This window comes from Macaca thibetana, chromosome 8, assembly GCF_024542745.1.
Source record: "Macaca thibetana thibetana isolate TM-01 chromosome 8, ASM2454274v1, whole genome shotgun sequence".
Lineage (NCBI taxonomy): Eukaryota > Metazoa > Chordata > Mammalia > Primates > Cercopithecidae > Macaca > Macaca thibetana.
Genome location: NC_065585.1, coordinates 87,312,247 through 87,327,750, shown reverse-complemented (window position 1 = coordinate 87,327,750; position 15,504 = coordinate 87,312,247). Strand labels below are relative to the sequence as shown.

Below are 15,504 nucleotides of genomic sequence, written 5' to 3'. Positions count from 1 at the left end.
TTTTTATGCCCCTCACATCAGTCTCCTCCAAAACTGAAAACTATGGAATTGCAACAAATTCACTTTGTAAACTGTAAAGTGTCACATGAATGTCGGTTTTGATTAATATCTTCCTGCTCCTTAGCAGAACTCCTTCTCAATTGTTTGTGCTGTATACCCGTGAAATTGTGTAATGGTTTAAGACACCATAAAACGAACGCTAAAGTAAAAGAAAGAAGGAAACATGAAATTACAACACTAAAGGTAAAGTATTTTTGAACATTGCTCTCTGTGCAGTGCTAAATGACTAGCTGCCTGGAGGTGTTCTTGAACTGAAGCTTTAGTGACTTGTCGTTACAGAAGAAGTTCACTACTTCTACAAGTGTTTGTGGAATGTGCCAAAGGGCAGGGCCAAGTCAGGTCCCAAGGTAGAGTGGTTAGACCCAGAGCAGGCCTCTCAGCCTCAGTGGACAAAGATTTACATGTGGTCAAGGTTACATCAGGGAGAGGACAGGTACTGTTTCTCTGACATAGCCTGATACAGCTTGTCTTCCCTTTCCCTATTTTCCAGATTAGCCAATCGGCCTCCCATGATTTTTTCCACCTCTCTCCGGTGAGTTCAAATGTGCTGAAATCTCAAGTCTCAGCCTCTAATTTTTAGGCCCTGATGATTTTCAATAATAAGCTGAAAGACTCTTTCAGATATCAATATCTTAGTGAAAAAAAAAAAAAAGCCAAAACCAAACAGTTCCTAAAATGGCAAATCAATTCTCCTCAATCTCCCAAAGGGTGTAATGGGCAGTTCGCTTTTTTTTTTTTTTTTTTTGAGATGGAATCTCACTCTGTGGTCCAGGCTGGAGTGCAGTGGTGTGATCTTGGCTCACTGCAGGTTTTGCTTTCCAGATTCAAGCGATTCTCCTGACTCAATCTCCTGAGTAGCTGGGATTACAGGCGCTCGCCACCGCGCCCAGCTGATTTTTGTATTTTTAGTAGAGATGGGTTTTCGCCATGTTGGCCAGGCTGGTCTTGAACTCCTGATCTCAGGTGATCCACTCACCTCGGCCTCCCAAAGTGTTGAGATTACAGGCATGAGCCACCACACCTGACCTACATCTTTGCTTTTAAACATCCAGTTGCTATGCAGACATGAAACCTTACACCCTCCAGCTTGACTCCCTCAGGCCCAGGTGCCCCAGACACCCACACGAAAGAGGATCTTCTCCATTTCTGCACAGCTTGAAGTCAGGGATCAGGGCTGCTTGACCCCCTCCCCTTACCCTGGGATCCCCTTTCTGCCCTGTTCCAAAACTTCCTGTCCTTGAACCTCAAAAGACAGTCACCTGGCCCCTCAGCCCCATGCATGACTCTGACCTTCACACCCTCCTTGGTCACAGTTCCAGTCTCCATCTGGGGTGAGCTGCCCTGATGAATGCTCTTGTCTGGTGAGTGGCTCACCCAGCCATGCATCACCCCATGTCTCCCTGCCTGGCAGTGGTACCAGCTCAGACCTGCCTGCTTTTCTCATAGTTCTCTTTGCTTAGCGCTGTTCTGCTTCCTGGGGGCAGCACTGCTTTCGTCCATGAGCGCTCATTCTTGGTCTGCTCTCCCTGGAAAATAGAGGGATGGCTTCCATCCACAACCACTGAATTCCAACTTTGCTTCTGATTGGCCTGGCTGTTTACTCCCAGAAGCTTCCCCAAAAGAACAGTGTATCAAAGGGGATTTACAAAACAGTGTCGCAGCCGATCATACAAATTGGGTCTTTCTTGTCATATTCAACTAAAACAGAGTCAAGAGGCCAGGGGGGAAACACTCAGGGCACATAGCATTGCTCAAAGGATGCAGTTCTCTGCACTCCTGGCTGCTGAAACTGCCTGCTGTAACCTCAAACCGGTTTTCTCTAACAACCACTGAAATAATCTGCTGAAATCTAACACCATCACTTACAAATCAGCGTTTGCCAGTGCCCCCAAAACTTTACTAGTGCCAATGAACTTTCTATCAAAACAATTTGTAACATTTTTTTAAATGAAACCTTCAAACTTCTCTGCCCTTTGCGCATATGGAAGACCACCTGGTCTGTGTGTATGCCCTGAATTGCAATTCTTGCTTCCCAAATAAAACATTTTTAACTTACAGATCTGAGTCATTTGTTTATTTAACTTCAACAACAGTAATGTCTTTCTGTAGCATTAGTGACATACCAGTGAAAGATTAGTGTCTGCATATTTTTACAGCATCCTTTCAGTTATATATATCTAATATTATAAAGTATATTTAGTGTACAGTATATAATATATAGTATATGTATATAATATAGAGTATAATGTATAATATATTACATTATATTATAATGGTATACTACATATTATATTATATATTATATATAATATATTATAATGTTATTTATATTTAACATTATAATATATAATATAGTATAATATATAATATAATATTATATTATAACATTATAATATTATATTATATTATAACATTATAATATTATAAATAATATTATCATATAACATTATAATATATAATATAGTATAATATTATATGTTATATGTATAATTGAAGGGATACATGTGCATATAAAGAGAGAGGGGCAGGATCTTGCTCTGTCATCCAAGCTGAAATGCAGTGGCATGGAGTGTGGTTCACAGCAGCCTTGGCCTCCTATGCTAGGGCGATTCTCCCACCTCAGCCTCCCAAAGTAGCTAGGAGTACAGGTGCATGCTACCACACCTGGCTAATTTTTGTATTTTTGGTAGAGATGGGGTTTCGCTATGTCACCCAGTTTGGCTGCTCTTCAACTCCTGGGCTCAAGTGGTCCTCCCACCTTGACTTCCCAAAGGGCTGGTATTACAGGCGTGAGCTATCACACCTGGTGGCAGCAATATTTGTTAGCATTTATTGATGCTTACTCTGCATCAGACAAATATTTTACCTGGATGATATGTAAGTCTCACAATAACCCTTTTGAGGGAGATTCGATTATTATCTTCTCTTTATATATGAGAAAACGGAGGCATAAAGAGGTTTGGTAAATTACCCAGAATCACAGACCCTATAAGCGAGTACTCTAGCTTTGGCTGGGTAGTTCAGCGCACACCATCTCATTCTGCTTCATTTCCAGCACTCCTTCTCTCCTTGAAGTAAATTTGTTGGGCCCTCTCTTCATGGCACCCTCTACATGGGCAATTCATCGAGGTCATTGAAGCTTTACCACGCAGAACCAGTGGAGAGTACAAGGAGGTAGCCCTGTCCTAGCAAACTTAATGGTAGGCTGGGGAAGGGAAGGCAGCTTGGGAGCCTGTCAGTTTCTTCTGCATCAGTGACTGTCTTTTCTGTTCTCTCTTCTGGGGGCCAGTGATCATTAGATTCTCTGAAAAGGGAAATAGAGGAGCTTGAACTGGGATCCTGTCTCGTCTCTGATATCTAGCACCTGTGGAGCATTAGAAAATCACATCTTCTCTCTGGATCTCCATGGTCTCATCTGCAAAACAGGTGTGATAATTTGTGAACGAATGAATACAATACGTCATTGTAAGGGTAAATGAGATGAACAGTGGAAAAGCACCTAGTAGACTGTAATGTACTGCATGAATGCCACGAGAAACATTCTTTATCATTGGGCGATTAATACTGAGGATACTGTTTAAAATGTGATCTTGTGGGTACCTCTGCCCTTGATGTTTCTTTATATACCTTGACCCAGTTAAGTAGCTGCAAGTAGGCCAGGGTGTGCTCATTATCACAGCAAAGAGAAGTAGCAGAACAGGGTACAGGAAAAGAAAAAGGAAGATCTTTTTGGTTTTTTTAGTTTTCAAAAGTCTAGGCCCTTTTATTGGGAAACTTCTGGGTTAAGGAAAATGCTCTGTATCTTGTTGAAACTGAATGTTTAAGATCTGTGCATTTTCTTAGGTATAAATGACACTTAAAAATGCAAATCGAAACAAAATAAGCCCAGGTCCTTAGAGGAACAGAAAGGACTCAGGGCATGCACAACATATTTGGCAGAAAATGTGGGAGGAGACGATATGGCTAAGAGCAACTCTTTCTTGCCTCCTCCCAGGCGAGGGGTTGGAGAGAGAATCAAGAGGTAAGTGTGGTGTCCAGGGGACAGGTTCTGGAGACAACAGGACAAGCAGCCCAATTCTCAGGCTGTGAGCCTCAGGGAGGCCCCAAATCCTAAATAGGCTTGTAGGCTGCAACACTCAGAAGTCATGGCTTCTAGGAGAAGATATGGTATGATGTGACCAGGTGGACTGGACGTTTGTCCACCTCCCATTACACAGCAGATGCTGAATTATGTTCATGAGTCCAAGAGAGGACACAGATCAGGACTGGTGGACAAATTGTGTGGATGCTTGGTCACAGGTCAGATGGGACAGTGGAAGTTTCTGTTAATAACACAAGTTGAAACTAGTGTGTAAAGATGAGAGGTCTCCTTTCCCAAAGCCTCAGAACCATGTAATTCTTGCCATCATTACCCTGTCCCTGGAACTTACTGGAATCTCAGAGGAAAGAGGGGAAGGGAACTCCAATATGACTGAGATTAGTTGTTAATGGCCCAGGAGAGTTGGAGGTAGTAACACACAAAAATAATGTCATTTATTTTGCATAGTCGTGGTTTAAAATTTTTTTTTTATTTGAAACAGAGTCTTGCTCTGTCACCCAGCCTGGAGTGCAGTGGCACAGTCACAGCTAACTGTGGCCTTGACCTCCTGGGCTCAAGCAATCCTCCCACAGCCTCCCAAGTAACTGAGACTGCAGGTACCCACCATCATGCCCAGCTTTTTTTTAATTATTAATTTTAGTAGAGACATGGTCTCACTATATTGCCCAGGCTGGTCTTCAACTCCTAAGCTCAAGCAATCCTCCCACCTCAGTTTCTCAAAGTGCTAGGATTATAAGCAGGGGCTACCGCACCTGGACAGCATAGTCATGTCTGATTTCTGAGAGTTGCACCACTTCACTAAATTTTATTTTACTATATTTTCAAATCATGTAATCTACAGAGAGTGTCTCTGCAATGTCCCAAAAGTGCGCTCAGAACACTACACAGCTTAATTCAATTAAACTAGAAACCCGAATGCTACAGAAAGTGTTCTGAGTTAAGAAAGAGGTGTTTCCATTAAGTATGCTTGCCATCTAAAAGTCTTGGTAGTGACATTCCACATTTCTTTTTGATACTTGCTTCAGCTCAACACAATGGTTTTATAATCTAGGACCATGGGGACTGTATAATATTCTCCAAGATTTTCTTAATTAATAGAGTATCTCGGAACATTTGTTTAATCTACAGCAATGTCCTTTCTTTTTCTATCCAAAGCCTCTCCCAGAACTGTTGCTGAACTTGGCTTCCTAATGGAAGGCTGATGACAGGAGATGCTTGCTGGCTGTCCACTGCAACTCTGTATCCAGAGTGAAATTGAGACTTGCTAGAAAGATTTTAAAGGCATTTTGTTTAAACATAAGAGGCTATTATTAACAACTTTATGCCAGTACCTTTTGGTAAAATGTATACATTCCTAGAAAAACAAGAGTGACCAAAACAGACACAAGAATAAATAGAAAATGTAAATAATTTATGCGTCATTTAAAAACCTTCCTGTAAAGAATACCCCAGACCCAGATGACTTCTCAGGTGAATACTCCCAAACATTTAGAACAGAAATGGCATCAATTTTACATAAGTCTTCCAGAAAACAGAAAAAAAAAAACCCTCCTCAAGATTTTTATGATGCCAGAAAAACCTGATTTCAAAATTTGATAAGAACCTTATAAGAAAGCAAACTTAGAGGCCCATTTCATTCACGGAGATAAATGCAAAAATCCTAAACAAAATATTCGCAAACCAAAAAACATAAAGCACTATATGAAAAAAAAGAATGCATCATAACCGAATTGAATTTATTCCAGGAATGCAAAGCTTGTTTATCATTGAATAATTCTTCACCACACTAATGAAATAAAAAAAGAAAATTGTAAATTATCTCAATAAATGTAGAAACCGCATGTGATAAAATGCAACACATATTCCTAAACAATTCTTAGCATGCCAGCTACTCAGGAGGCTGAGGCAGGAGAATGGCGGGAACCCGGGAGGCGGAGCTTGCAGTGAGCCGAGATCGCGCCACTGCACTCCAGCCTGGGCAACAGCGTGAGACTCCGTCTCAAAAAAAAAAAAAAAAAAAAACAATTCTTAGCATGTTGGTAATACAAGAAAACTTCCTTAATAAAAAAAATCAATTTTTAAGAATTCACAGTAAACATACAAAGGTGAACTTTTATAACTTTTCCCTGTAATAACAGAATAGGACAAAGACACTTGCTTGAATAGTGCCTTACTTCTCAATATTTTACTTAAGGTCATAGCTAGTGCAAGAAGGTAAGAAAAAGAAATAAAAGGTATAGGGATTGTAAAGGAAGAAATAAAGCTAAAGTCACGTGCATATTACATGATTTTGTGCTTAAAAAATTCCAGAGAATCTAAAGATATACTATTAGGTTTAGTAAATAAATTTAACAAGGTTGTTTGAAACATAGTCAATTTATAAAAATCACAATTATAAGTTATATTTTCAAAGGATAACACTTAAAAATCTCATAAATTTAACAAAATAGATTTTGTTAGAAATAAATCTAACAAATATGTTTAAGAGTTCTATGCTGAAACTACAAAACATTATTAAAAATATAAAAGAAGAGCTAAATAAATGAAGAGATGTTTATGGAATAAAGGTTCATTTATCTCAAGATGTCAGTTCTCAAATTGATCTTTTCCAATGCAATGCAAATCCAATAAAAAATTCCAAATATTTTGTAAAAATGAAGAAGCTGATTCTAAAAGTTTTGTGATAATGCAAAGGGGCTAGAATAACTAAGCAATTTTGAAGAAGGACAAAATTGAAAGAATTTCTTAACTGGATACCAAGACTTTGGAAGATATTCAGTGTGGTATCGACACAGGAGAGACAAACAGATCATCAGAACAAAGCAGAAAGTCCAGAAGACCCAAATATACATGCACACTTGATTTATGACAAAGCACCATAGCAGAGCAGTGGGGACAGGACAGCTTTTCAATAAATGGTAATGGGTAAAAAACAATGAAAGTTCGTGTATACAACCAACACATTTAAGAATCAGTTCTGTAGGTGGAAGAAACCAGACACAAAAGGCCACATTTTGTATGACCCTAATTGTATGAAAACTCAAAAATAGGCAAAACCAAGATGTGGTGTTAGAAGTCAGGCTAATGGTTACGTTTGGGGAGGAGCAACAGGTAGTCATTGGGAGGGCCAGGAGCACAGCTCCTGGGGTTACATGAGGAGTGGTTACATGAGTGTATTCACTTTGTAACAATTCTCCGAACTATTACATGCACTTAAGGTATGCACACATGTTATATTTTAATTTAAAGTTAAAATTTTTTTGACCTTTCCACTTTATAGCTTCATAATGTTTTATTTCTCTAGACCTCTTTGTTATTGTTTCTGTTTTGTTGCATTTTGAAAAGGCGATTATGTTACAGCAGGTAGGTAGTCAGGCAGACATAAGCAGGGCCTGCCCCCTCACCCAACCAGGAATGTCAGGCAACCATCATTCCTGGATAGGCAGTTGTTAAGCTGTCTCTCTAAAATAATAATTGGTTGCAGCCAGCACCAGGGAAAGGCAGTCTCCCAATAGACAGAAACACCTGAAAGCGATGATCACCAGCTTCCAAATAAGATCTCAGGAGTTGGACAAGTGGGCTCAAGTATGCACACTAAGAGGCAAAGTGGTGGAGTTTAACTGGTATGTGACCTTCTTCTAGGAACACTTGACTGATAGGGGAGGAGAACCTCATGTGAGCACGTGTACAACTCCAGGAAACATACTGCGCATGAAGCCCCCCTCCCAAGTGCTAACAGGCCACTGCACATGTGGACAGCCTGACACAAGGGAAGAATCGAGGAGAAGGGATGCAATTCCCTGGAAGTTTGCCAACTTATAACACCCCCTACCCCCAAGTCAAAGGTCAGACCATGCACTTGATTCTCAGGTTGCCCACTTGGCCCTCTTCCAAGTGTACTTTACTTCCTTTTACTGCTGTTTGAAAACTTTTTAATAAGCTTTCACTCCTTCTTTGAAACTTGCCTTGGTCTCTCACTCTGCATTATGCCCCTCAGTCAAATTCTTTTTTCTGAGGAGCAAGAATTGAGATTGCTGAACACCCATAAAGATTTACTGCTGCTAAAAATTGTAATAGTCTCTATCTTTTAGGAGGTGAGAAATAAATATGATACATTTCATAAATAAGCACTTCGTTCAGTGACTGACCCATACCAGAGGCTTGATAAATATTCAATGTTCCTAGGTGTTAAGGTCACTTAGATAGTTAGCGGTGGAACTGGGATTAAAACCCATCCAAACAAGGTACTTAAAAACAAAATCACGTGTCCTATATCACATGGCTGCTTATTAACAGGACTTGAGTGAAATGCTGTATTTAAATAGCATTTGCCGTGAGTTATCATAGTCTCCATTCTCAGTTTTATATTTTGCAAGAGATCAAGTGTATTCATTCCTCCCAGTTCTCAATTCCTATGAATATACTTTGGAATCTAAAGTATTTTAGTGTATCTATCCCCACTAAAAATGAAAATAAGCCCTAAATATTCCAATCACCTCATTAGAAAACTGTTCAGAATTGTTGGCTCCATCCGGCCCCCAAAAGGGAGAACATTCAGCTTGAATTAGATTGTAACCAATATCTCATTAATCAGCATAAAGGAAAAAAAAATTAAAAGACATATTAACTCCCAAGAGGAATGTTTGGAAAAGCACTCAAAGATGAAACAACTGAAAAAAGAGCTATGTGTTCATTAATTAGCACATCAACAGACTTCTGTCCAGTGGATTTGATCACGGTGAATGCACTTTTAGATGTGAATCAGCGGTTCCCGAATCTTAATGAAACCAGTCAGCAAGACTGCTGGATCCTGGGCAATAGTAAAGACAGGGCTCAGACCAGGTAAGAGTTTGAATTCATCTGAATTGGACCCTTCTAGATCTGAAACATATTTTTGGAGGGCCCTGTTTAAAAGCAATTTGATTAAAGATGTGTTATAAGATTCATGGGCCATATAGCTTTTAATGATTTATCAACAAAGATTTAGAATCATTGGTAGAAAAGAGAGGATTGTGTCTTAATCCTGCGGTTAGGGCACATGAAGAGTGTTTGTAGTGTACAGGCACCATCTCTTCTGGCTCAGGTTCATGAACCATCACGTCATGTTCTTTATTGTAAAACGTGTCTTGGCTGGCTTGTTTCATATTTCTCATCATAAGGAAAAAGTAGCAATGCTGTTATTGCTGGCAATGCCATGGCTCTTTAGGACCTGTTATTATTGAAATTACAGATCAACTTGCCTCTGGAGTTCTCTGATGTCATTTGTTTCATGCTGGGTGCATCATTACTCATGACACTGCATCCTCCATCCTGGCCCTGGTAAATATTGACTTCCTGTGGGTCCCTAAAGGTTGTCACTGTGCTTTGTTTGTGATGACCACAAATGCAAGTCTCATCCTCCGTGTGCAGGAAAATGTTTTCTGGTCATCTTGAACTTATCATCTTAGATTTTATGGTGTAATACATTCTGCAGCCATGTCTTCTCTTGATTGCCTTAGGCCATGATTGTTGCATTCCTAGAATGAGATCTCTTTCAATGCTGATCTCATCCCTGCCTTTCATAAACCATCTGCAGTGGGAAGACTAGGCTAGGGAAAAAGAATGATCCTATTCACCAAAGAGGTCCATGCCTCATCTGGCATGGCTGAAGATTGACCTATGAAAGCAAAATGTCACCACATGATTGTAGGCAAGAGAAAGAGGATATCAATCAGATGGGCTGCTGACATTGTGGAGCAAAGACCTCGAAAGCTCTTGGAGGAGGTGTTGTTCTCCCTAGAGGACTGCCTGACATGTGGCATAGACCTGCAGAGAAGATAGAGTGGCCATCCTGGCTGCCAGCCACAGCAGATGCACAGGTAAAGGACTCGACTGCCACCTCCTGCCATCTTTGATGCTGTACAATGGAGGTTGACACCTTCCATGCAGTTGGAACATGGAAGGGCATGAGCCAACCCATGGGCACACAGATGTGGTTCAAGAACAAGAGCTTGTCATTGATTCTTAGTAACCCAGAGCCCTGAACTTGTCCTTTGTCCAAAGCAAGTGAGAATCAACCCAAATCAGCAGATCAGCATGGCAGAATTCTGATGAGGCACCTCTTCCTGTGGGGTTTTCTTTATCACTGCACTCAAACAACCACATGCTGTTGTAACAGTTTTGGTGTGTGTTTTCCCAAGTAATTGGTGATCTCCTTAAGGTCAGAGATTGTTTCTATTTATCTTTGTATTTGTAGTCCCTGTGGAGTAAGGGATACATATTTGGTGTCCAATAAAATGCCTGCTGACCAATAAGTGACTTAAGGAATGTGTGATGGGCCTGAGACTTTTTAGTAATAATTGTAAGAGTATTTACACAGACTCATTATCATTTATAACATCTAATTTAAAATGTTTCTTCCACAGTAAACATGATGTACCTTTCAGTTCTCGTCATCCCTATTTGAATTGTCCTGGGTTTCGCAGCTTGCTACTTAGGGCTGCAGTCGCTTCCATGGTTTCATTTTAGATATAAGGTATATAACACCATGAGGACAGCGATCGACATAATCTTAGTGTGCAACACATTTATCATGATTGTTGGGAGACTCAACTTCTAATTTGTGGTTATCGTGAGCTATTTTTCAGGGCAAACACTCCTAAAAAAACAACTAAAAATGTTAAGTGAATTGTTTTTTGACATCCTTTTAAACACAGCATATAATGAAGCAAGCAGCATGTGTGAAAACTGTCTGAAAAACAGACAACAGACACAAACCTGGGAATACTTTCAGATCTTGAAATTATTGGACATGGACTATAAGGTAACTATGCTTACTGTGGTGGGTTGAATCATGACCCCTGAAAGACGTCCATATTCTAATCTCTGGAACCTGTGAATATGTTACTTTACATGGGAAAAGCGACCTTGTGGAAATGATGAAATTAATGATTTTGAGATTGGGTGGCTTATTCTGGAATATCTGAGTGGGTCCAATGTAATAACAGGGGTTCTTATAAAAGGGAGGCAAGTGGATCAGTGTCAGAGAGAAAGAAATACAAGGATGTAAGCAAAGGTCAGAGAAGAGATAAAATGTAACACTGCTGACTTTGAAAATGGATGAAGGGGTTACAAGACTAGGCATGTAGATGGCCTCAGGAATCTGCAAAAGCAAAGGGAGTGGAATACCCCCTAGACCCTCCAGAGGAAAGCAAGCCTTCAAATACCTTGATTTTAGCCCAGTGAAACTGATTTCAAAATCCTGACTTCAAGGACTGTAGGATAATAAATTCATGTTGTTTTAAGCCACTGAGTTTGTGGTAACTAGTTAGAGCAGTAATAAGAAACTAATAAGTTTACTATGTTTTAAAAAGTAAAGATAAGCTTAAGGATATCTCTGAAAAGATAAAACTATAGTTAGATTTCAAAAATTCTATATAGTACTTCCAGAAGTTAAAAAACACAATAGCCGAAATGTAAAACTCAGTGGATGGGTTTAATAGCCAATTCAACACAATTGAAGAGAGAATTGATGGCCTGAAAGTTAAATCAGAAGAAATTCAGGATGCAGAATAGGAAGACAAAAAGATATACAGTAAATAAGTTAGAGAGGCTGAAGTGTGAAAGTCTAACTTAAATTTAGTCAGAGTCCAGAGGGAAAATAGTGGATAGAAAATAATCACATCTCAAGAGTTATTGGTGTCTTTCTTACTTCCCAGCTGTGTTAGTGGCTGCTCTTGGTTGGGGAGCCATCTTGTACCTAAGGCAGGAAGATGGTGACCACAAGGAAGACAACAAAGTCTCTGGAGGTAATCAACTCTGGTTATGAAAAATGGAAACTATGTGCTGGGGTACAAGCAGACTCTGAAGATGATCAGACATGGCAAAGCGAAATTCGTCATCCTCGTTAACAACTGGCCAGCTTTGAGGAAATCCAAAATAGAGTACTATGCAATGTTGGCCGAAACTAATGTCCATCACTACAGTGAAAATAGTATTGAATTGGGCACAGCATAAGAAAAATACTACAGATTATGCACAGTGATTGTCGTTGTTCTAGATGATTCTGATTTCATTAGAAGCATGCCAAAATAGGCTGGTGAGAAATAAACCATGCAAAAATTTTTAAAATAAAACTTGCCAGAGCTTGTTTTAAAAACATTTTTAAAAAGAGTCATTATCTGAAATTTTCTGCTACTAATGAACAATATCAAGGAGCAGATTTAAGAAACTCCATCAATCCTAGATATTTTTGGATGGCTTTATAGAGGCAGTATAGAAAAGTGGTCTAGATCAAAGTGTTTTAGTTTGTAAGACACTACTGAATTCTAGTTTTGCCACTTAGCTACATAATTTGGGGTAAGTAAATTGACCTCTCTGAGCCTCCATCTCCTGATATTAAAATAAGGATAGCATCTGATTTATTGGTTGGTTAAAAGGAATAAAAATATATAAATGTGAATAGCACAGGAACAGGTCCAAAGTAATATGAAGTATATAATTGATAATATTTTTAGTAGTGTTCAGAGTGTGTTTTCTCATAATGAGTTGAAGTCTGTTTTCTGATAACTTCCACTCGTTTATCTTAATTCTGATTTCTGGAAAAATAAAGAACAGGTCTGCTTTTTGTGATATGTATACATTCACTCTTCAGCTTTTTGAAGCTTGTCAACTGCAGAAGAGCAGGGAATAAGGGAAGTGGCCAGGTAAACATCAAGGGTGTCTGACACTGGCCATAATGAGCCAATAGTTCATATGGTGGGAAAAATTTTCTTGGCAATAAGAAACCTCTCAAAGACTCCTGGGGGTCTTAGAATCCTAGAGTATCAGAGCAGCAGTGGAGTATTAGAATACAGCATCCTCATTCTGCAGGTGAAGAATAGGAGGCCCAGGGAGTGGAGATGGCTGAGCTAGACGCAACTGGTGGCCAAGCCATGAAGAAGCCTCTGAGATATTGAAATACTATGGACCCTTGGAGATAAAAAATTCGATTTCCTTCTCATTTGGAGGAAATGATTTGAGAAATTGCCTATCATAATTGAATTAAATCAAAAAGAATTATCTTCCAATGGAAGCAATTGAAGAGCTGTGTGATGGAAAGACTGTGGGCTTTTAGAATGAGTTCTGCTTGACCTTGGGCTGATAACCTTTCTGAGGCTCAGTTTTAAATTTGGGTGGCAATATCTCCCTGACCAGGTTTGTCATAGGGATTAAATAAAACAACACATAAGGTCTAGAATAGAGTAAGTGGACAACAAATGACTGGTTTTCACTGTTATTTTTCCATGAAACAAACTTACATTAAAAATGAGAAAAAACCCAAGTGACCTCAGAGCCCTAAGAAAGCAATCAAGGAGTTCAAGGTCTTTGCAAACTATTTAAGTCATGCTTTGATTTTTGAATTCCACCATTTATTTGCCAATTATGTTGATTTAAAGAATAGATTCACAATTATGATTTTGAGTATTACATTATTATTTTTATTTTGTTTTTTTTTTTTGCTTTTATTTTAAAATATTTTTTAGTTTTGATTTTTGTGGGTACATAATGGGTATGTATGTAGTACATGAGATGTTTTCATACAGGCAGGCAATGTGTAATAATCATATCCTGGAAAACGGAGTATCCATCCCCTCAAGCATTTATCCTTTGTGTTACAAACAATTCAGTTATACTCTTTTAGTGCATTCCTCATTTTAGGTAGATGTTAAAATAATAGCAAATGCCTGAAAAAGCATTCACAAATTATTGTATAGTGATATAAATTTTATACTCATAAAACTCAGATATGTAAAAATTAAACTTTCTTTATTTTTGCATATCTGGATTAAACTTAACTCTTGAAGTCCCTCATTTACATTCAATAATGGAAAATTTAATTTTGCTAATTCAGGATAAACTCAGATCACTTCCAATTTAAAATTTAGATAAATAATTTAGTCATCCTGATTTACCCCCTCTCATCCCCTGGTTAGTTCCAGAGAGCCGAACACATGTGACCCAGGGGAGAAGGTGTCTGGTCCTGATCATTCTCTGTCCACATGGTCTCTGCTGAGATGTTTCTTGTCTTATCTGGGCCTTGTGTGTAGAAGGGCATCTACTGCCAATGCCCATGGTTCTACCAGGTTGTCAGGTGCCAGGCCCATGAGTCCTGGGTTATCCTCACTGACCACACTGTCCCTCTGAGTTCACTGGCCCTCTCTCCCCTTCTGTGCTCCTCTAGTGGCCCTCAAGGATTTTGGTGCTCCCTACACCATGCTGGCTTGTGCAGGATACTGGGAGGCTTCCATGGGGCCCCTTAGATGCTATTTCTTCTCCTGCTTTTCTCTTTTCTTTATATGTTAAACAGGTACATGGGTGATTGTTACACTTACCAGATTTCCTCACTCACCACTCACTCCTTTCTCCTTCTGGCATGCCTCCCTCACTATAGATGTTAGAAGGTAAAGATTACATTTCCCAGGTTTTTATGCAGCTAAGGCTCCACATGTGACCTGTTTTACTGAGATTAATTACTTTTCCAGGATGCATAACAAATGGTCACAAACTTAGTGGCTCAGGACAATACTCTTTTACTATCTCATGGATTCTGTAGGTCAGAAGGCTGGGAGGTCTTGATGGGTTCTCTGCTCAGGGTCCTAGAAGGCCCCCATCAAGGTTTTAGAGCCAGGCTCTGCTCTTGTCTGGAGGGTCTACAGAATAACCTGCTTCTGTGTTCATTCAGATTATCATTGTTGGCAGGATCCACTTCCTCGAGATGATAGGACTGGGGTCCCTGCTTTCTTGTTGGTTTGATCTGTTAGGCAAGACTACTCTACTCCTGAGGCTGCAAGCATTCCTCCTCATGTCAACTCTTCCATCTCCAAAGCAGCAATAGTGTGGTGAATCCTTCTCTTGCTTGAAATCTCTGACTTGCCCTCATGGTATGAGCCAGAGAAAACTCTCTGCTTTTACTGGGCTCATGTGATTGATTTGAAACTGCTCAGATCATCTCCTTTTTGAATAACTCAAAGTCAACTGATGAGTAACGTTAATAACAACTGAAAAATCCCCTCTGCCATGTAATGGAATCATGGGTTTGATGTTTTATCATACTCACACTCCTAGGATTAGAGTGAGAAATCTTAGGCAGTCGTCTTAGGCTCCTGTCCACCACACAGGCCATCCTACCCCTGCAAGACTTGAAACAAAGAAAGATCAACATGAGGTGGTGACTGAGCATGTGAGGAAATGGGACCCTCTGATAAAAGCCAGGTGGTGGGAACATTGAGTTCTTCTGGTGCTGGCTGTGGGAGCAGCAGTTTCTGATCAAGGTAGAAGCAGCATGGCCCTGGGGGGGCCCCATTAGGTCCATTTTTTTTTAGTGT

General features: G+C 39.7%; 1 protein-coding gene and 1 pseudogene across 1 annotated transcript in view; one reads left to right on the top strand and one right to left on the bottom strand.

Moving 5' to 3' along the window:
- PENK (proenkephalin) overlaps nucleotides 1–15,504 on the bottom strand; it is a 1,067,564-nt gene that overhangs the window by 935,994 nt on the left and 116,066 nt on the right. The window lies entirely within an intron of this gene.
- On the top strand, nucleotides 11,911–12,247 carry LOC126961735 (60S ribosomal protein L30-like; annotated as a pseudogene).